The 17,697-nt window shown below is 38.2% G+C and overlaps 1 protein-coding gene across 1 annotated transcript in view; it reads left to right on the forward strand.

The window, feature by feature from the left end:
• Positions 1–17,697, forward strand: part of Prkd1 (protein kinase D1) — a gene marked incomplete at its 5' end in the record, with an annotated part of 352,974 nt that overhangs the window by 53,788 nt on the left and 281,489 nt on the right. The window lies entirely within an intron of this gene.

Genomic DNA, 17,697 nt, shown 5'->3' on the forward strand with positions numbered 1-17,697 from the left:
AACATTTTCATCAATCTGGATAGGAACCCCAAAGATCAGAAACTCCCTTTCCCCCTTTCCCACACTCTGATAAACTTCTGTCTTCTTTGTTCTTCACTGGTCTACTGATCAAGACATTTTGCTTTTAGAATCATAGGATATTTGATCTTTGGTGCCTTGCTTATTTCAATTAGCATAGTAATGTTTCAAGACTCAGATAAATTGTGGTGTATAACAGAACTTTATCATTTTTATAGCTGAATATCATTTTATTATTGTGTCACAATTGGCATAAAAGAGGCTGTATTTGTGTATAGATACTTCAGTTTATTCTCCCTCTTGACTCCTGTGAGCGGTGCTGGATGTACATATGTTTAGTGCACTTTTTAAGTGCATACATTTTTAAGGCCTGTCTCCAGTTCTTCTGAGTGTGGACAAAGATGTGGGATTGTGGGATCTTTTGTTCGTGCTGAGGGTCCCCCAGAACAGTTGTTCTCCACCTTCCTAAAGTTATGACCTTTTCAGTTCCTCATGTTGTGGTGACCCCCAACCACAACATTTTTCTCTTTGCTACTTCATAGCTGTAATTTTGCTACTGTTATGAATTGAAGTGTAAATACCTGATTTCTGATAGTCTGAGGCGATCCTCATGGAAGGGTTGAGGTGTCATGACCCGCAGGTTGAGAACCACCACGCTGACTGTCTTTTATGGCAGCTGCAGTATTCCCACTCCTACCAGAGTGCACTGTGGTCCACTTCCCCGACCTGCAGCACGTTTCTGTGAGAGCTACTGTGAGTGGAGGCATAGCTCATGGTTGCCATGCCAAGGTGGTTTGCTCGCTTGCCCTGCCTGTTGATGCTGAGTAGCCTTTCATGTGCTTCTTGTCATCTATCTTCAAGTTGTTTATAACTTCTCTTTTGTGATTGAGTCAGAATTTTACAAATAGCTTTAGGGTACTGGATCCTTTCTGTACTTATGCTTTTTAAATACCTTGTGAATATATTCTGTGTTTTATCTGTCTCTAAGGTCTTTGAGACAGTAAAAACTTAATGTTGATGAAGTTAAAAGTTTTCAATTCTTCTCACTTACTGTTTATGCGATTTTAAAAAGTGAATTTATAGTAAAATTTGTTTTTCAGGGAATGTAGGCTTATATGAATTTTAATATTTATATAGCTTTATGTACCCATCACCAAAATCAGCCTGTGAAAAGTTCTATCGTTCCGAGTTCCTCAGACCTTCCCTTTGCCCCAATGGCTGATTAGCCCTGGCCTGTTGTTTACTTTCATGGCTTTGCGTAAGATTCAGGTGGAACTTGTGTAGGAGAAAAATGTGCACAGATTTCTGTGTTTCTGTATGCCTTTCAGAGGCAGCAGCTGCCTTTGTTCCGCAGCACATGTTCAAGGATGATGCATAAAGAACAGCCTTGGAGCACTTATTCTGGAGCGAAGGCCAGGTATGCTCTGTAGAGAAGAGTGACCCGCTGTGTACGTCGGCTTCCCTTGCTCTTTGCCACCTTTTCTTGTGAACTTGGGATCAGGGATTCCAGTCCTGCTAGCTCACGTACAAGTGCTGTGCTGGTAGTGGTCTTGTTGCTTTTGCCGTAGGAGAGGTATGAGGGGGAATGGATTTGAATGTGTGAAGTGTGCAGCAGGTTTGTAATAACTGTTGTAGAAATGGGAGCAAAGGAAGAAGTTAATTATATAATAGAACAACATGGCTATCAGTAGTTAGGAAAAGAGCTCAGACAACAAATCGGCAAGGTTTCTTCCTAAGACCTGCTTTAGCATGCTTTCATAAACCCATGTTTAAGTGGACGTCAGCAGAGCATTAAATCAACTTAGGCAAAGCATCTCCCGCCGTTGGTGAAGAGATGCACTGCCTATCTTTAAATATGGTATTGTTGCAAATAGCATTTACCATTATCATTCCTATAATTGTTTTGTCAGTGCTGTCATATTTTCATTTAAAATGAATAATACAGAGTATTATGCCAACAATTATGGAAACAAGGAAATAAAAATAAGTTCAATTTTGCCATCTAATAAATTTCAGTTGTCTCTCCCAGTACTCTCTCCCTTGGTCCTCACCCCACCTTATCCTTCTTGTTCCCCTCCCTTTTTCCACCTCAGTCCAATCTTTCTTTCATCCACCCAGGATGTCTATTCTAGTTCCCTGTCTCAGTGAGACTTGTGCGCCCACCAACCCCCAGCACTCCTCGTTACTTACTTCTTTGTGTTTGTGGACTGCAGTATGGTTATCCTTTACTCCATGGCTAATCTCCACTTATAAGTGAGCACAGAACATGTTTGTCTTTCTGGTCTAGATCATCCTGTCTCTCAGGATGATCTTTTTTAGGTCCATCCATTTACCTGCACATTTCTTGATGTTATTGTTTTTAATAGCTAAGTATACTCCATTATGTAAATATACCATATTTTCTTTATCCATTCTAGGGTTGAGAGACATCTAGGTTGTTTTCAGTTTCTGGCTATTATGAATAAAGCTGCTATGAATATAGTTGAACAAATGTCCTTGTGTGGTGTAGCATCTTTTGGGTATATGCCCAGGAGTGGTATAGCTGGATCTTGAGGAAGTGCTATTCCTAATTTTCTGAGAAGCCACCAAGTTGATTTCCAAAGTAGTTGTACCAGTTTACATTCTCACCAGCAATGGAGGAGGGTTCCCCTTGCTCCACATCCTCGTCAGCATGTGCTGCCTCTTGAGTTTTTGATCGTAGCCATTCTGACAGGTATAAGATGGAATAATTTTGATTTGCATTTTGCTGATGACTATGGATGCTGAACATTTTTTTTAAAGTGCTTCTGATCTGTTAGAGATTCCTCTGTTGAGAATTCTCATGATATCTAGTTTCTTGAGTTATTTATATATTTTTTATACCAGCTGTCTGTCAGATGTGGGGTTGGTGATTGATGATGCCCATTCTGTAGGCTTTAGTGCCTGCATTAGTGGTGTTCTGTTTAGGAAGTTTCTTCTGTGCGAATGTATTCAGTGCTGTTCCCCACTTTCTCTTCTATCAGGTTTAGTGAATCTGGTTTTATGTTGAGGTCTTTGGCCCACTTGGATTTGAGTTTTGTGCAGGGTGATAGATATGGATGTACTTGCATTCTTCTACATGAAGACATCTAGTTAGATCAGCACCATTTATTGAAGATGCTCTCTTTTTTCCATTGTATAATTTTAGATTCTTTGTCCAAAAGTAAGTGTCTGTAATATGTTCCCCACACAGTTTTAGCTCATTTGTTCAGATATTATTTAATTTACTGCTCTTCTATTAACATTTTATATGCCTTTTTTATGACTTTGTCCTGCAAGTTATTTATGTCTGAGAATGATATAAAAACCAAGGCTTAGCAAAGTTAGCTCCTTGTCTAAAATAAACATTGATCCTCTTGAAGTAAAAATATTTACAACTATAGGTAATTAATATTAATACTATGTCATTATTCACTTTTATTATTTTTTTCAGTTTGGAAGCATTAACTAAGTCTCTAGGCTAGGGGCTGGAGAGATGGCTCAGTGGTTAAGAATACCTAATGGTCTTGTAGTTTCCAGTAGCAACATTGTGGCTCACAAGCATCTTTACCTCCAGTTCCAAGGAATCCAGTACCCACTTCTGACCTCAGGCACCAGACATGTCCCAGCATGCATGAACTGCAGTTATATACAAGCAAAAATTTTTACATATAAAATAACATTTTAAAAGTTTTTTAACGTTACCACTAAATATGTGAGGGTTATAAAATAGTCTAGCTCAGGTTACACATAACTTGTATTATATATTTGTGTATACCTTTAAGCGATGAAGGCATATTTAAAAAATATAAATTTGTATGAATACATATGTAAATATGCATATTTGTGTCAACATATAACTATTCATACATATATTACATATAAATACATATTACATTTATTATTACATATTATATAATATTATGTAATTATATAATAAACAATATACAATACATATGATGTATATATTTACACATATTTGTGATAGATACACATATATTAATTATATTTATTAATATAGTTGTATGTATTATATATAAATATGTATAAGTAAATATATAAAAATATATAACTATATCAGTTACACTTGTCAAAAATTACAGCATTGCAGCAAATAAATCTTTTTTTTTTGAGACAGGGTTTCTCTGTGTAGCCCTGGCTGTCCTGGACTCACTTTGTAGACCAGGCTGGCCTCAATCTCACAGAGATGTGCCTGCCTCTGCCTTCCAGAGTGCTGGGATTGCACAATCTTGCCCTGCCAGCAAATAAGTTTTAATAACCTAAGAAATCCTTATGTTGATTTGATATGTGAATGGAGAAAGGTTATTTTACTTCATATTGTTCTCAATTGTTTTAAATATAGATCTATTGGCAAACCCAAAGTTGACATCATATTCTAGTGTATAGATGTTTGTATATAGTTATGCATGTGATCTGTTATTGACTGACTGTATATAACAATATACATTTTATTCAAACATAACCTTACTATGGCTATCATCTCTAATTTTCAAATTTTCTATCATTTTTCTTTCTTTCCTATGTAGGAGGTGGGTATCCCTGTATTGTGTGAAGTAGGGATAAAAATTATTAGAAATATATCTTACATGATATGTTATGATACTTTTAAAAATCAATATTTAAAGCAAGTATCCTGAGGCTGGGCAGATGGCTCAGCAGGTTAAGACCGTGTAATGCCCTTTCAGATGATTCAGTTTGGCTTCACAGTACTTGCAGCTCTAGCTGCAATACATCTGATACTCCTCTCTGGGGCTCTGCAGTCATACTTGTCCTCCAATACAGATAATTACAGATAAATATCTTTAAGAAAGCAAATATTACTTGCACTGGTTAATCCATGCAATAATGATGCATGTGGCATGTCTGTTATATAGGAAACATTTATAATACCTGTAATGACTTTTCTTCATCTTAAAATCATGCCGTGTGACAAGAGTATTGAATTCTGAGTCAGTAATTTTTTTGTAAGATCTAATTTTGATTCATTATTTAGATAAGGTTTCCAACGTTTGTCCTTATGGAAGTACAAGGTCCATGTATGGATATAATCTAGAACCTCTGCTCAGATGTAGCCCGTGGAAGCTCAGTATCCAAGTGGGTGCCCTAATAAGGGGAACAGGGACTGTTTCTGACATGAACTCAATGGCGGGCTCTTTGACCTCCCCCTCTCTCCGAGGGAGGAGCAGCCCTGCTAGGCCACAGAGGAGGACTTTGTAGCCAGTCCTGAAGAGACCTGATAAACCAGTATCAGATGAAAGGGGAGGAGGCTCTCCCCTACTAGTGGCCTTGGAAAGGGGCAGGGAAAAGATGATGGAGGGAAGGTGGGATCGAGAGGAAAAGAGGGAGTGGGATACAGCAGGGATACAAAGTTAACAAACTGTAACTAATATTAAAAAAATAAAAATAAAATAAAATTCTTCTCCATAAAAAAAAGAGAAGTGGTGCGGATAGAAATGGAAACCACTTGCGTGACCAGGTGGTGCAGAGTCCGTGTAGAGGGGCTTGTGTTAGACTCTCTTGGAAGGTGAAGGTGGTTTGAGTTTACCTCAGATGTTGTTTGTGCTGCTGTTTTGGCATTTTTAGGAAAACACAGGGCATAATTCTAATTGAGTGTCAGAGAGCAACCATGGAATGACAGTTTGATCTCAGAAAAATAACGACTTGTAAATACATATGTATATTTCAGTAGCCTCGGTTCACTGGAATGTGGCTCTGTTTTGACGGGTTCTCTGCATCCATTTGTTCCATAGCAACTGCCAAATCAGAGTACTCTAAAGGAAAGATTATAAATGACTTCCATGTCAGCTCTTTTTCTTTTGGACTCTGGTAATTGTTTAGATCCACTTAAAATGAATGTTTTAAAAATCCATTTGTTTGTTTGTTTCTTTATTTTTATTTATGTGCCTATGTGTTTTGCCTGCATGTTACCTTCCTGTATTTATTTGTTGGCCATCGAGGATGGAAGAGAGTATTGGATCATCTGGAACTGGAATTACAGATGGTTGTGAGCCACCATTTGGATGTTGGGAATCAAACTTGTTCCTCTGGACAAGCAGCCAGTGCTGCTGAGCCATATCTCCAGCTTGTGAGTGTATTTATACCATTGCATTTTAAGACATGCCTTTTCTGATTGGTGTGTTTGTGTAAACAAAATGAATTTCTCTCTTTTTACTGTGTCTAATTCAGTTTGTAGATGTCAGAACTTTGTAACCTTTTTCTCAGTGGTTCCTGAAAGCCTAACAGATAAAGGCTTTTGTATGTTTCACAAGTTTTTAACTCTTACTTGAAGTGAATTAGTAGGCAGTTAACTGAGGCCGAGTGGCTTACCCTCTTATGTGGGCAAATGATTCCCAAGAATATTTCTATTTCTTTTGGAAAGGTTAATATGTTACAGGAAGGCCCAGCACTGCGAATGAGCCCTTGGCTGATGGTCATGTGAGGTAGGATGGAGCTCTCATCATCACACTGTCCACTGGGTGAAGGAAAAGAAACAGATTTCCTGAGATTTGACCAGAAGGTGCTAAGAGCTCTGGGCTCATGATCGCCTTGAATCACCCTTTGTGTAAATGAAGAAACTCACAGAGAAGGCAGAGAAGTTCTTTAAGGTCAGTGTGAAATGGCAGATCATCTAAGAATTTGCTGTGACTACAGAGCCTGCATCTATTACACTCTACTGCCTCTCATTTTGGCAATAAATTATTTTGGCAGATGGTGATCACAGAAGTTGCTTAAAGTCACAACTTTTGAGTACTCTTTTCTTTTTTTCCTAAAGACAAATTGTGTAGTTTTTATCCTAAAATTATATTTTTACTTTGGTAGTAACGAAGAAGGTGTGAAGACTTGAACTGTTATCTATTCTCATTGAATTTCCTGCTTTCTGTGGCAAGCTAAGTGTTACTACCAATTGTTGCTCACACTCACAGAGGCAAAGCCTGTGTTAGGCTGAACGGCGGCTCCCTGGTAGGAGGAGGACACTCTGCAAAGCCTTGGCATTCACATTTGGCAAGGCATCCTGGGCAGATGAGTGATTCATATGGCATGAGCACTGCTAATCAGAAAGGTGCTTTGAAACGAACATTAGCACTTGTAAGTGTTTCTGAAATGCGAGGAAGGAGGGCCTGGAGTATTGACAAAACATTTTTAAAAATGGCACTCCTTTTATTAGTTAAAGATAGTGGTAAGTTAATTTGTTGATCTACTTTCAAGTCACATGTGATTAAGCCCATCTGTAATTTTATTTTAGAGGAATATTGAACATGACATATGTTCCCTATACTTCTTAAATATCATTAGTACAGTCAATCCTAAATATAAATCCTCTCTGATGAAATTTCCAATTGATGCCCAGTGTTACTGTGTGATACATCCTACTTTGAGATGTTTTGGGATGAGAATAGAAATTTACAACATATGTGATTTCAAAATGACTCTTAACATTTCTTCAGGGATTATTACATAGCAAATGAAAAGAGTTTTTACAAGGCACAGTTCAGTTGCTGTTTCCCCCCTCAGAATTCACGTTATTGCCACAGCTTACAAATGACAAACATTTGTGGACTGTGGCAGCAATCTGTTGGGTGTTTCAATCTATTTTGAGCTGAAATTGATTAGCACTTTATGAGAAGTGTACAGAAAATTGCCACGCTTATCAAGGCAAATCAAGCCATAATTCTGCCTTTTTTTTGTACACCTGCAGCTATGAATATTTTTTGGTGGATACATTGAGATGTGCTCAAGAATATACATATTGGACTGCATATCATGCAATTTATTCTGATCTTACTGACAGTTTGCAAACAAAAACTCAAAACAAGATGCAACTGTGCATAGCTCCCGAACTGTAGGTTCTGATTTTGGCATCCATGAATGAGCTGGGAAAGGGGCCCCAGCTGAGGAGGTATGCTCTTGCCCATCTTACTGTCAAATGTAATCTGGGCATTTGTTTGATGGATCTCATGAAATATGGAGGAAATGTGAGCCAAGGGTTTCACTTGATTGCCTTTTTTGCCCCACCTTGGTAATAATAAGGAGAAGAGAAAATCAGTAGGCAGGGATGATTATAAAACCTTAAGTTAACCATGTTCGTGGAGGGTCATTGAGAAGAAGGTGGTGAGCCCCTGGTGGTGGGCTTCAGTGTTTGAGGGGAAGGACCATCCTCATGGTAATCCCTTCAACTGATGGTAAAGACCATCAATCGCATGGAAATGATTGGTGTGAGACAATTTAAAAGCAGAAAGTTATACCAAGCAGACGAGTCTGCTGTCTCTCTGAGGCAGAACTGAGGATGCCTACCACGAGGTTGAAAAGAAAGCATCAGGGAGGACTTCCATGTGCATTGGAGGAAGCTACTCATTTACCTCCAGCCTGTCTGGATTCCAACACATGTTATAAATTGCTGCTTAAGACTTGCATATTGTGTGGGAATCTGTTGCCTTCTGCCTGGGCCTACCTAGAAGAACAGGATTCAAGTTGCTAAATTCTGTATTTGTGTGAGTTTATTTTGAATGCAAGTGTATTATTTTAAATGAAGAACTTACATGAAAGTTAGTTTTTGAATTTTTGAGATGACAAAGAAGGCAGAAGAAATATCACACTCATGTTTATCCCAGCTCTCTAAGATATCGTCCTCCAGCAGGCTTAGTGGCTCGTCTCCTCAGTCTTCCTTATTGAACGTTTAAAATAGTAAGCAGCTTTAGGATTTGCTTTCAAAAAATCCAATACACATATTTTTATGCCTTTAAATATTCCCATAATGCCACGTTGGTTTTCATTTTATGCAGTCTCCAACATTATATCTAACTTCTGCATCTTTTTATATTTGGCTTCTTCCAACATTTTATAGTTCATGAAAGTGTCACCACCAGTGTCACCAATGTTCAAAAATCACTAGTGGAGGTGAAATTCACATAGTGTCGTCGGCCATGTGGAAGTGTCATCTGTGTTGAGATCCGGAGCCTTCAGTCACTCTGACGTTAAAGCCCTGCATCTTCATGTGCATTGTGCACTAAAGCCCCAGACACCCTGCATCCTCTTCTTTTCAAGTTCAACCCTCAGGCCTGAGAGTTGCTGTGTAAATTCTTGTTGTATGTGTTTAATCAGTCGCTTCTGTTTCACCTCCTCACACGAAAACTCCCAGCAAATTCCAGTTGAGCTCCTTTTCAGCACACCCCTGCACTCCTCATTTGGCCCATGTTTGATTTGTACTATGTCATGCCAATTTAGTGCCACATGCTGCCTGTATATCATATTGCAGTCTCAGTGTTCCTAGAGTGGTATCTTGCCTATTTTATGGCTCCTGATCAGTATCTTAGTGCAGAAGGACTTAAATATTTCTGTCAAAGTGGAAATTCACTTTTCTTCTTACTCCCCTTGGTACAGTGCTCCATATAGAGTAAAAACTAACATTTTATGATTAATTTAATTATACGTTTATCCTATTTTTCCTTGAGCTTTCAAATTCTTTGAAACTCCTAGTATTGTATACTGTCCTATGATATGCTTATTTATGTGAACTATTTATGAGATTCGTTGATGAGTTTTGAGGTTTACTGAACTCTATTTTTTATTATCCAGCACACATAAATCAATTTTTTAAATAAAAGTTTGTTTCATTTGCATGCGTGTATACATGTGTTTTCAACCTTCTTCATTCTGTTCTTTACGCGATTTTCATGAGCTGACTTCCAAGTAGGGCATTCTAAAATGCAGGATCATGCCTTTGCTTTTATTTTCAGAATGCTATTAGAGTGAGCAGTAACTTCAGAACATCCCAAGGTTATGTTTGGGCCCTTTTTTTGCTATTATTTCTGATAGCTGAAAGCACATTTTACTAGGGTTTGTCTGTACGTGTCCTTGCCTTGCACTGTGTCCACACTGATTGGCCTCAGTGATGGAATGCATGTTTCCATAGGAACAGGAATAATAAATTGATATGGTTGGACCCAGAGTTCTATTGTTCCAAGAAGACAAAAGAATGGAAATTTATATGCTAGTAATGTTAGTTTTTACTTTAAAAATACGAATTTTTGAAAAGCTTGATTTTATCATAAGAAAACTGCTTTCCCATCATCACTGTTTCTGAGGAAGCACACTCATAATAGAAAGTCTTTGATTTTTGCAGACCTCGTTCCTCCATAAAAATTGAAAATAAGATTGAGAACTATAGCCCTTCTAGTGTACTCCAGATATTTCTAATAGACTTCTTTACAGTACAAGAGCCACTGTTTTTTATTGTTCTTGTAATCAGTGAGTAAGCTGTGCTTAATTTTATTGACATCCCTTTTAAAAACAATTCAGCCTGATTTCAGAAGCGCCATCTTTTGCATCAGAGAGGACTAAACTATGCAAAGTGGCCTCCTTTGAGCAATGCTCTGGTAATGCTCATAACTGAAGTGGCAACAAGGAATTTCGCTCAAGCAGTTCCTATAGTGATTGCAAACTGGCTCAGTTCCCAGAGCTCAACAATTTCATCATGAGCTTTTCTTGATTGACCACTACTTTTTAGCATTTCTGCACACACATACACACATGCACTCACACTTTCCAGTTACACACAGACACTCCACACACCCACAAATACACTCAAATACACTCACACACACCTACATATATTCACATACACTCACACACACCACATACACATATAAACACACACACATGCACACACAGCACGCAGACACATACATAAACCACATTTGGGCAGACATAAGATAAACAAACACAAGATTTGTAATAAACTCATGGAGCAGCTTATACAGAACCAAAATTCCTTTCTGTACATCAGATCCCTGCATCTTTTAACTTTTAGAAAGAGTAGTTGGCTGTGGAATATATTTTAGTGCTTCAGATATTTGGGTTTGTCTCCACACACCTCATCTCTCTTCTTAGGTTCTGTATTGTCTGAAATCTCTTGCCAGGCCAATCATTTGAATACTAATTTGCCTTTGTTAACGTGTAGGTTCAAGAGCCATTGGCTCACTCAGGAGCAAATTTATTCATGTGTTTCTGGGATTCCCATGTGCATGTCTGTATACTAAACAGAGCAGAAACATCCCTGTAGATTGCATATGCACGTTTGCCTCCTGCATTACTTCCTACCATGTTTGTCTGTTAGGAATAGTTCAGCAGTGTTGCTTCCATGATTTGAATATATTCCACATTCTTATTGTAGCTTACAGTCTGTGTCATGGGGCCTTGTTCACCCTCTTGTTCACCCTCATTTCGCTGCTAATCCTGTGCCCCTGAATTCTAGCCATGCTGGCTACCTTTTTATGTGTGGAAAGCTTTCTCTCCTGGGCTTTGCACTGCAGGCCGATGTTCCCTCTGGCTACAACACTCATCCTCCTCCTACTCCTTGACTGGCTTTTTCCCAAGTAGGATAAGTAAACAGGACTTCTCTGTAACTCTTTGGTTATCTTATCTGCACATTAATAAGTCTGTCTGTACTTGAGAATGAGATCCTGAGTCCATGTTTCTGTATAGTTGAAGAGCATGTGTCTTGATGGGTGGATATGAGGATTTTAAAGAGCCAGAAGGACTGTGGCCATTAGGAGATTTGAAGTGTGCTACGGTACTTGATATTTGTTTTGGATACTGCTTGAAGCCAGTGTCAAGTGGTGGTATAGGAGAGCTTGCTGGAGTGGTCGGGCTGCATTAGGTACTTACTGCCCAATTAATTAATTAATGCTTCCTGAAACTCAAGAAAATCCATGAAACCAACGTAAACTCATTACAGTCCCTCTCTCCTTAGATACTGTGGAGGCCACATCTGTGTCTTCCATGCCTGTTCATCTTATGATCCTTGACCCCTGGAATAGCTTTCCTCTTGCCTCCTTCCCCGATGTCCAATCCCGCTGCTTTGTGCCCTCAACTCCTTATGCCAGTACATTCACTGTCTTGTATGCCTTCATTCAGGCCGTTAATGTACCTCTTATATGCCATGTAGCCATGGCATTGGAAAAATCTTTGATGTTGGAAAGTTGAGATGATTTTCTCATGTATGATTGATGAAGTACTATCATGTAGTGTATATGACAAGCTATAAAGAGCTAATCCATTGCTGGGTAGAAAACACAGCACTTGATGACTTTGGATGTAAAACAATTTGAGTTGCTTCGTCTTTTGGTAAGAGAGTAATGCAAAGGGGTGTGTCAGACTTCCCACTGACATCCTAAGATGGTCAACAGAGCTTTTTTTGGCTCATTGCTTTGGTCTTAAGTACGTACTGTCTAATTTCTATGCCTAGTTATTATGTCCCTTTTGACATGTGAATTACAGAAATGATCAATGCATCATAGGCATCATTTAACATAGTTGAAACCACTTTATTTTAGTATTCAGATAGTACAAAGTTAAGAATTAAATGCATTCTAAGAGTCACAGGTTGAAAGGCATGTATTATAAGCCTTAATCATCAACAACTATCATTTTATGTATGATATATTACAGCTAATAAGTAGGTCTGCTCAGTGAAATGCAGAACTACTGGATGGTACCTTGGAGTAAATAACCTGGAGAATAGCCAGGGAGGTATAATTTGGGATTTTGAATTTTTGCTTAAAAGTAACATATAAACATGGCAAAAGGCAAAATAGACTACTAAAGGAACTGTTGCTGGTTTAATGGCTTCATTTGTATCATTTTATTAAACCTGCTTTTCCTGTAGATGTTCTTTCAGTGCCTCCCCTGTTGTGTTGGAGGCTGGAGATAAGTGAAATGGGCGATGGGACCAGCATAGCTGTTTAAAATATTATCTTCATGCAGCCTAGCATGCCACTCTTAGCTTCTTTGGGTATTGCATGGCAGTGCTGTTCACTTGTGCGCCTTCCTGGCTGCCCTGTTTATGTTTTATAGGTAAGATATTTGAACATTTGATGTGGGTCCTAGAAAAATGAAATGTTAGAGATGTGAAAAGGCTACCTTAATTTCTCAGTTCATTAATATATTTGAGCCAAAGGCTCATTGAGTACATAGATAAAACCTAGAAACAGTCTGCCTTCTGCAGACTCGGTATCTGCAAAGACACATGAGTTTGGGCTGTGTTTAGCCACATGTGCTACCTTGATTGACTCTGGTTCCTTTATGTCTCTGCTCCTTTTTACCACAATTCCCTACTCTTGGAATAGTGTCATACTGAAAATGACTAAAGTGTCCTTCAAAATATCTCCATACTCGGACCATACCCTTGGCTTTTCTGTTATGGGGCATTTTGAATATACATTTTGAGTTTTGGAACATAGAAATGAGAACATACTGCAGATAAAGCATGGCATTTATAGGAGAAAAAGCAACATTGCTTCTACTTTGCTTTTCTTCATGTTTTCAGTTCTAAGAACCATTGGGATGTGTTAATTTGTGCTTTGAACACACTAGATGTCAAATAAAAAGTGCTTTTTTATGGTCATAATTTCCATTTTAAAAGAAAGAATGGGGTCAATTGGCAGAGAAGTCAAGACAAGCTTAGACTGCCATGTTTGGATGTTGGAATAAATTTAATATTATTTTCTTGATTATTTTCTGGAGGGTGAGAGGAGGCATTTTAGACCAAGTTGCCTGGGCAAAATATTAAGATTTATCAAATCAATACACATTTGATCAACCATTACCTATAGTGATAATAATATCTCAAAGAATTAACCTAGTTCTGTAGTTCACAAAATTATTATTGTTATTTGTATCTGTATAATACACTTCTGTTTTAGAAAGAAACATTTTGTCTACTGAAAATGTTTACAGTATCATCTAACTTCATCTAATTCACAATTTTACAGTATCATCTAAATGCACTTTAATTTTTTTATTTTTTTATTTAAAATATTTATTTTTATTTTACATGTGTGGTTAATTTGCTTACATGTGTGCCATGTATGTACAGTGCCCATGGATGCTCAAAGAGAGAGTGGGAATCCCTGGAACTGACAGGGGTTATGAAGATTTTAGCTGCTGTGTGGGTGTGTAGATAAGCCCATAGAGGAAGACTGGCAGAGGAAATTCCCTTTGGATGTTTCATCCCGTGTTCATTCCCTGGGCTTCGTTATGTGCTTAGGGTCTGTTTGCATCTCAGACCCCACACAGAGTGGCTTGTCTGGACATTCTGTACCTGGGCTCTGTCCCTCTGTCTTGACTTGCTATAAACTGACCTGGGCTCTATCTCAATCAAACATTTAAAGTAGAAGCATGCGCCATTAGTTAGGGTGTTGAGCTGAAAACCACATGGACCATTTTCCTAATCAATATTGACAGAGCTGGTTGCTGCAGATTCTAGAGTTTTATCTATTCTTCACATTTTAGCTGCTTGTAGTTCCTTTTCCATGACCAGACATCTACTTATACTCAGAAACTAGAGAACTAACACCCACATAGTTTATAAATTCAAACTCTCATTAAAATGATCTTTACGGCTTTTGACCAGGCCTTTTAGTCTGTGATCTAAGTTTGCAATAAAAAAGAATGCAGAGAAATCCACTTTAGGACTAAATAAATAAAACTATTTCGTTCTTTGCCAGTTTTAGATCCTGTATTTTGTAGTCTGCTCCGGTGCATAAATGTTCACGCATGTTTTGGTAATCTGCTTTGGTACATGCATACCCGTGGTGGCTGTGTCTCTGTGTTGTCTTGATCCTGTGTTAGCAGGTAATGCCTGTTATTATCTGAGAATGTCTTAATTTCTCCTTTAGTTTTGAAGGCAACTTTTATTAAGCTATAAGGATACTTGGTGGTTGTTTTTTTTTAGATGCTGAATATATTGGCCTCGTGCCTCCTGAGGTCTGTGTTATCTGACAAGTCTGCTGACCGTCTTTTTGTGTCTGCCCTTTCTTTGGCTACTTTCAAATACTCTGCTTTTAATTTTGGGAAGTTTGATTTTGATTTCTCCTTTTTTCATGTGAATCTCTTTGTAACTGTGTTACGCATCATAAAAAATGTTTATATTCCTGTTTTGAAAAATTAGGAGGTTTTCAGCTATTGTTATGCCAGTTTCTGTCCTTCTGTAATTTCCACAGTATGCATGTATTCTTATGATGTCCTCAAACTCCTTAGATTCTGTGTATGTTTCTTCAACTTTTTCTTTTTGCTTCTCAGAATTGTTAATTCTGTTGGTCTGGCTTCAGATTTACCGATTCTCACTTCAGTTCTACACTTTATTTTTGTAAATTTTTCTTTATCTTTATTGATATTTCCATTTTATATGTACATTGTTTTCTTGACTTTTTCTAGATCATTACTTCCTTGAGCATCTTACTAGAATTCTTTCAAAGTCTCTACTAGATCTACCCTCAGGTTTTTGTTAAGAGCAGTTTCTGTGTTTCTTTTTTTATCTTTATTTATTTTTATTAATTATAGTTTATTCATTTTGTATCCCAGCTGTAGCCCCTCCCTCATCTGCTCCCAGTCCCACCCTTCCTCCCTTATCTCCTCTCATGCCCCTCTCCAAGTCCACTGATAGGAGAGGTCCTCCTCCCTTTCCCTCTGACCTTAGGCTATCAGGTCTGGCTGCAATGTCTTCCTCTGTGGCCTGGTAAGGCTGCTCCCCCCTCAGGGGATAGGTGATCAAAGAGCAGGCCAATCAGATTATGTCAGAGGCAGTCCCTGTTCCCATTACTAGGAAAACCACTTGGAGATAATACTTTTTTTTTTAATCAGTCATACTTGTTTCTGTGATATTGTATGGCATTTTTTGTTAAAAATTGGATAGTATTTAATAATATGATGCTATAAGAAATTAGCTCCTTTTTAAATTTTGTGTTTTCTGGTTTTTATTGCTAATTCTTTGTTGTTATTGCTGGTTTTAGTTGTTATAGCTCTCTGTGCTGTATAAAGCATCCCGAGAAAGTAACTCAAGTTTTCTTTCAATTTCTGTTGAACCTGCAACTTTCCTAAAACAAAATGGTCACTTTTTAATTCCTCCCACATATTCAGGCTTTTTAGTTTTTTTTTGCTTGTTTGTTTTTGTTTTTGTTGTTGTTGTTTTTTTCTGTCTGTCTGTCTCTGTCTCTCTCTGTTTGTGTGTGTATTGTTCTTGATTTCAAAGTCTGACTCTCAAAAGGAAGGAAAAAGAAAAATGAAAGACAGCATATTGGCCCTGTGAGTCCCTTAAAGTGACCTGAGCTGTGGGTGTGGGGCAGGAGGCATCACAGCATGACTGAGCGTAGCAGGCATTCTCCCCCCTCCTGATGCCTGAGGTTAAGCAGCAGTTAATGATCAGATAAAAATCGATGGTTTTTAAGACAGCATGTTTCCTGTCCACCTTGACCCTTGAAAGTCACTACAGGAAGCTGTACATAAGTGCCTCACAATGAAGATCGTGAATTAGTAATTCCTTTTGTTCTAGGAGTTGAAATAGGTCTGCTGGAGAATGCAAACCTTCAGAAGACTCTAAGGCATCCTACAATAGGTATATCAGATGTAGCACTTGTATAGTTATTATCTAGGTGTGGAGAAGCTTTCTGGCTCCTCCTATCCCACCATCATCTTGTAATCTTAGATTATATATATATATTTTTAGAAAATATGTGTTTAAAACATGGGATTTACTGGATTATCTTAGAGTAATTTCCTGCTCCACCAAGAGCCTGTGAAGGAAGATAATGAGGCTTTCAGGAGTGGCCATGGAAGCATGAACCCTAAGAGCCAACTGATAATTCAAATGGTTATAAATTTTTGATACCTATATAGTGACAACTGAATACTCTTGTCAGTTTTGTCACTGAATGTGTCAGTAAAGCCCCTAAAAAATAGGAGGCAGAAATCTCAAGCTTATAGGTAAGTTTAAGGAACTAGGTGTGATGATGCTGTCTTTGCGTCTTTTTTTCTTGTTTTCATTTCTGTGCTGTATATGATACTTTTTTGAAGACTGCCTTTTATACTTGTTTGTGATGTTCGGGTAAGGAAGTCTGTACTCCTTTCTTATGATCCTTGATGATGGCTACTCAAAAGAATCTTAGGTGAATGGACAAATTAGGTATGGTTGCCTGAGTCCTATAATCTAATCTCCCCCTCTTGACCAAATGGGATTAGCTGTTTATCATTTATAGCCCTTGTTCTTCTGTATGTGTCACTTTCACATGGTGATTGTGATTACCAAAGTGACATGCCAGGCCTTCTTGGCACAGCTTTAAACATTGATTAGAATGATGGGAGGGTTCTGGTATACTATGGAATTTTTCTCAGCATATTTATGCTTGGGCAGGGTTGGGAGAAGTCAGTAATATGAGCTGTAGGCCCACTGTAGTCAGGAGTCAGCAACAGTCAGAGGAAAATTGCCCCATAGTGGGCCAATTAGATCATCTATCCTGTCTTTGGTCTCTATGTCAGGTGGGTATGCCACATGTTGGGTTTATGAGCAGTGGGGTGGCCAGCTTCCTTCATTACAAGGCTTCATGCTTTACTTTTCCACTCCCACCTTAGAGCTAGTCCATCAGCAAACCATCCTAACTCTGACTCCTCATTTTTACCACTTCCTGGCCACGTACTTTGCCATGCTCACCTGCCATCTGCTGGCTAGCTGGCTTTTCTATTTCTCTTTTTGTCTGTCTCTTTTATCTGTTTTATTCTCAGCAATTGAATGACCCTTCTACTAAAGAGTGCCTTGTATTCTTGTTATACTATCAACTTTCCCAATAGCTTCCTATCTAGCTGAATAAAATCAAACTTAGTCACAGCCAT

The sequence above is a fragment of the Psammomys obesus genome, unplaced genomic scaffold, assembly GCF_907164565.1.
Source record: "Psammomys obesus unplaced genomic scaffold, mPsaObe1.curated_primary_1811, whole genome shotgun sequence".
Lineage (NCBI taxonomy): Eukaryota > Metazoa > Chordata > Mammalia > Rodentia > Muridae > Psammomys > Psammomys obesus.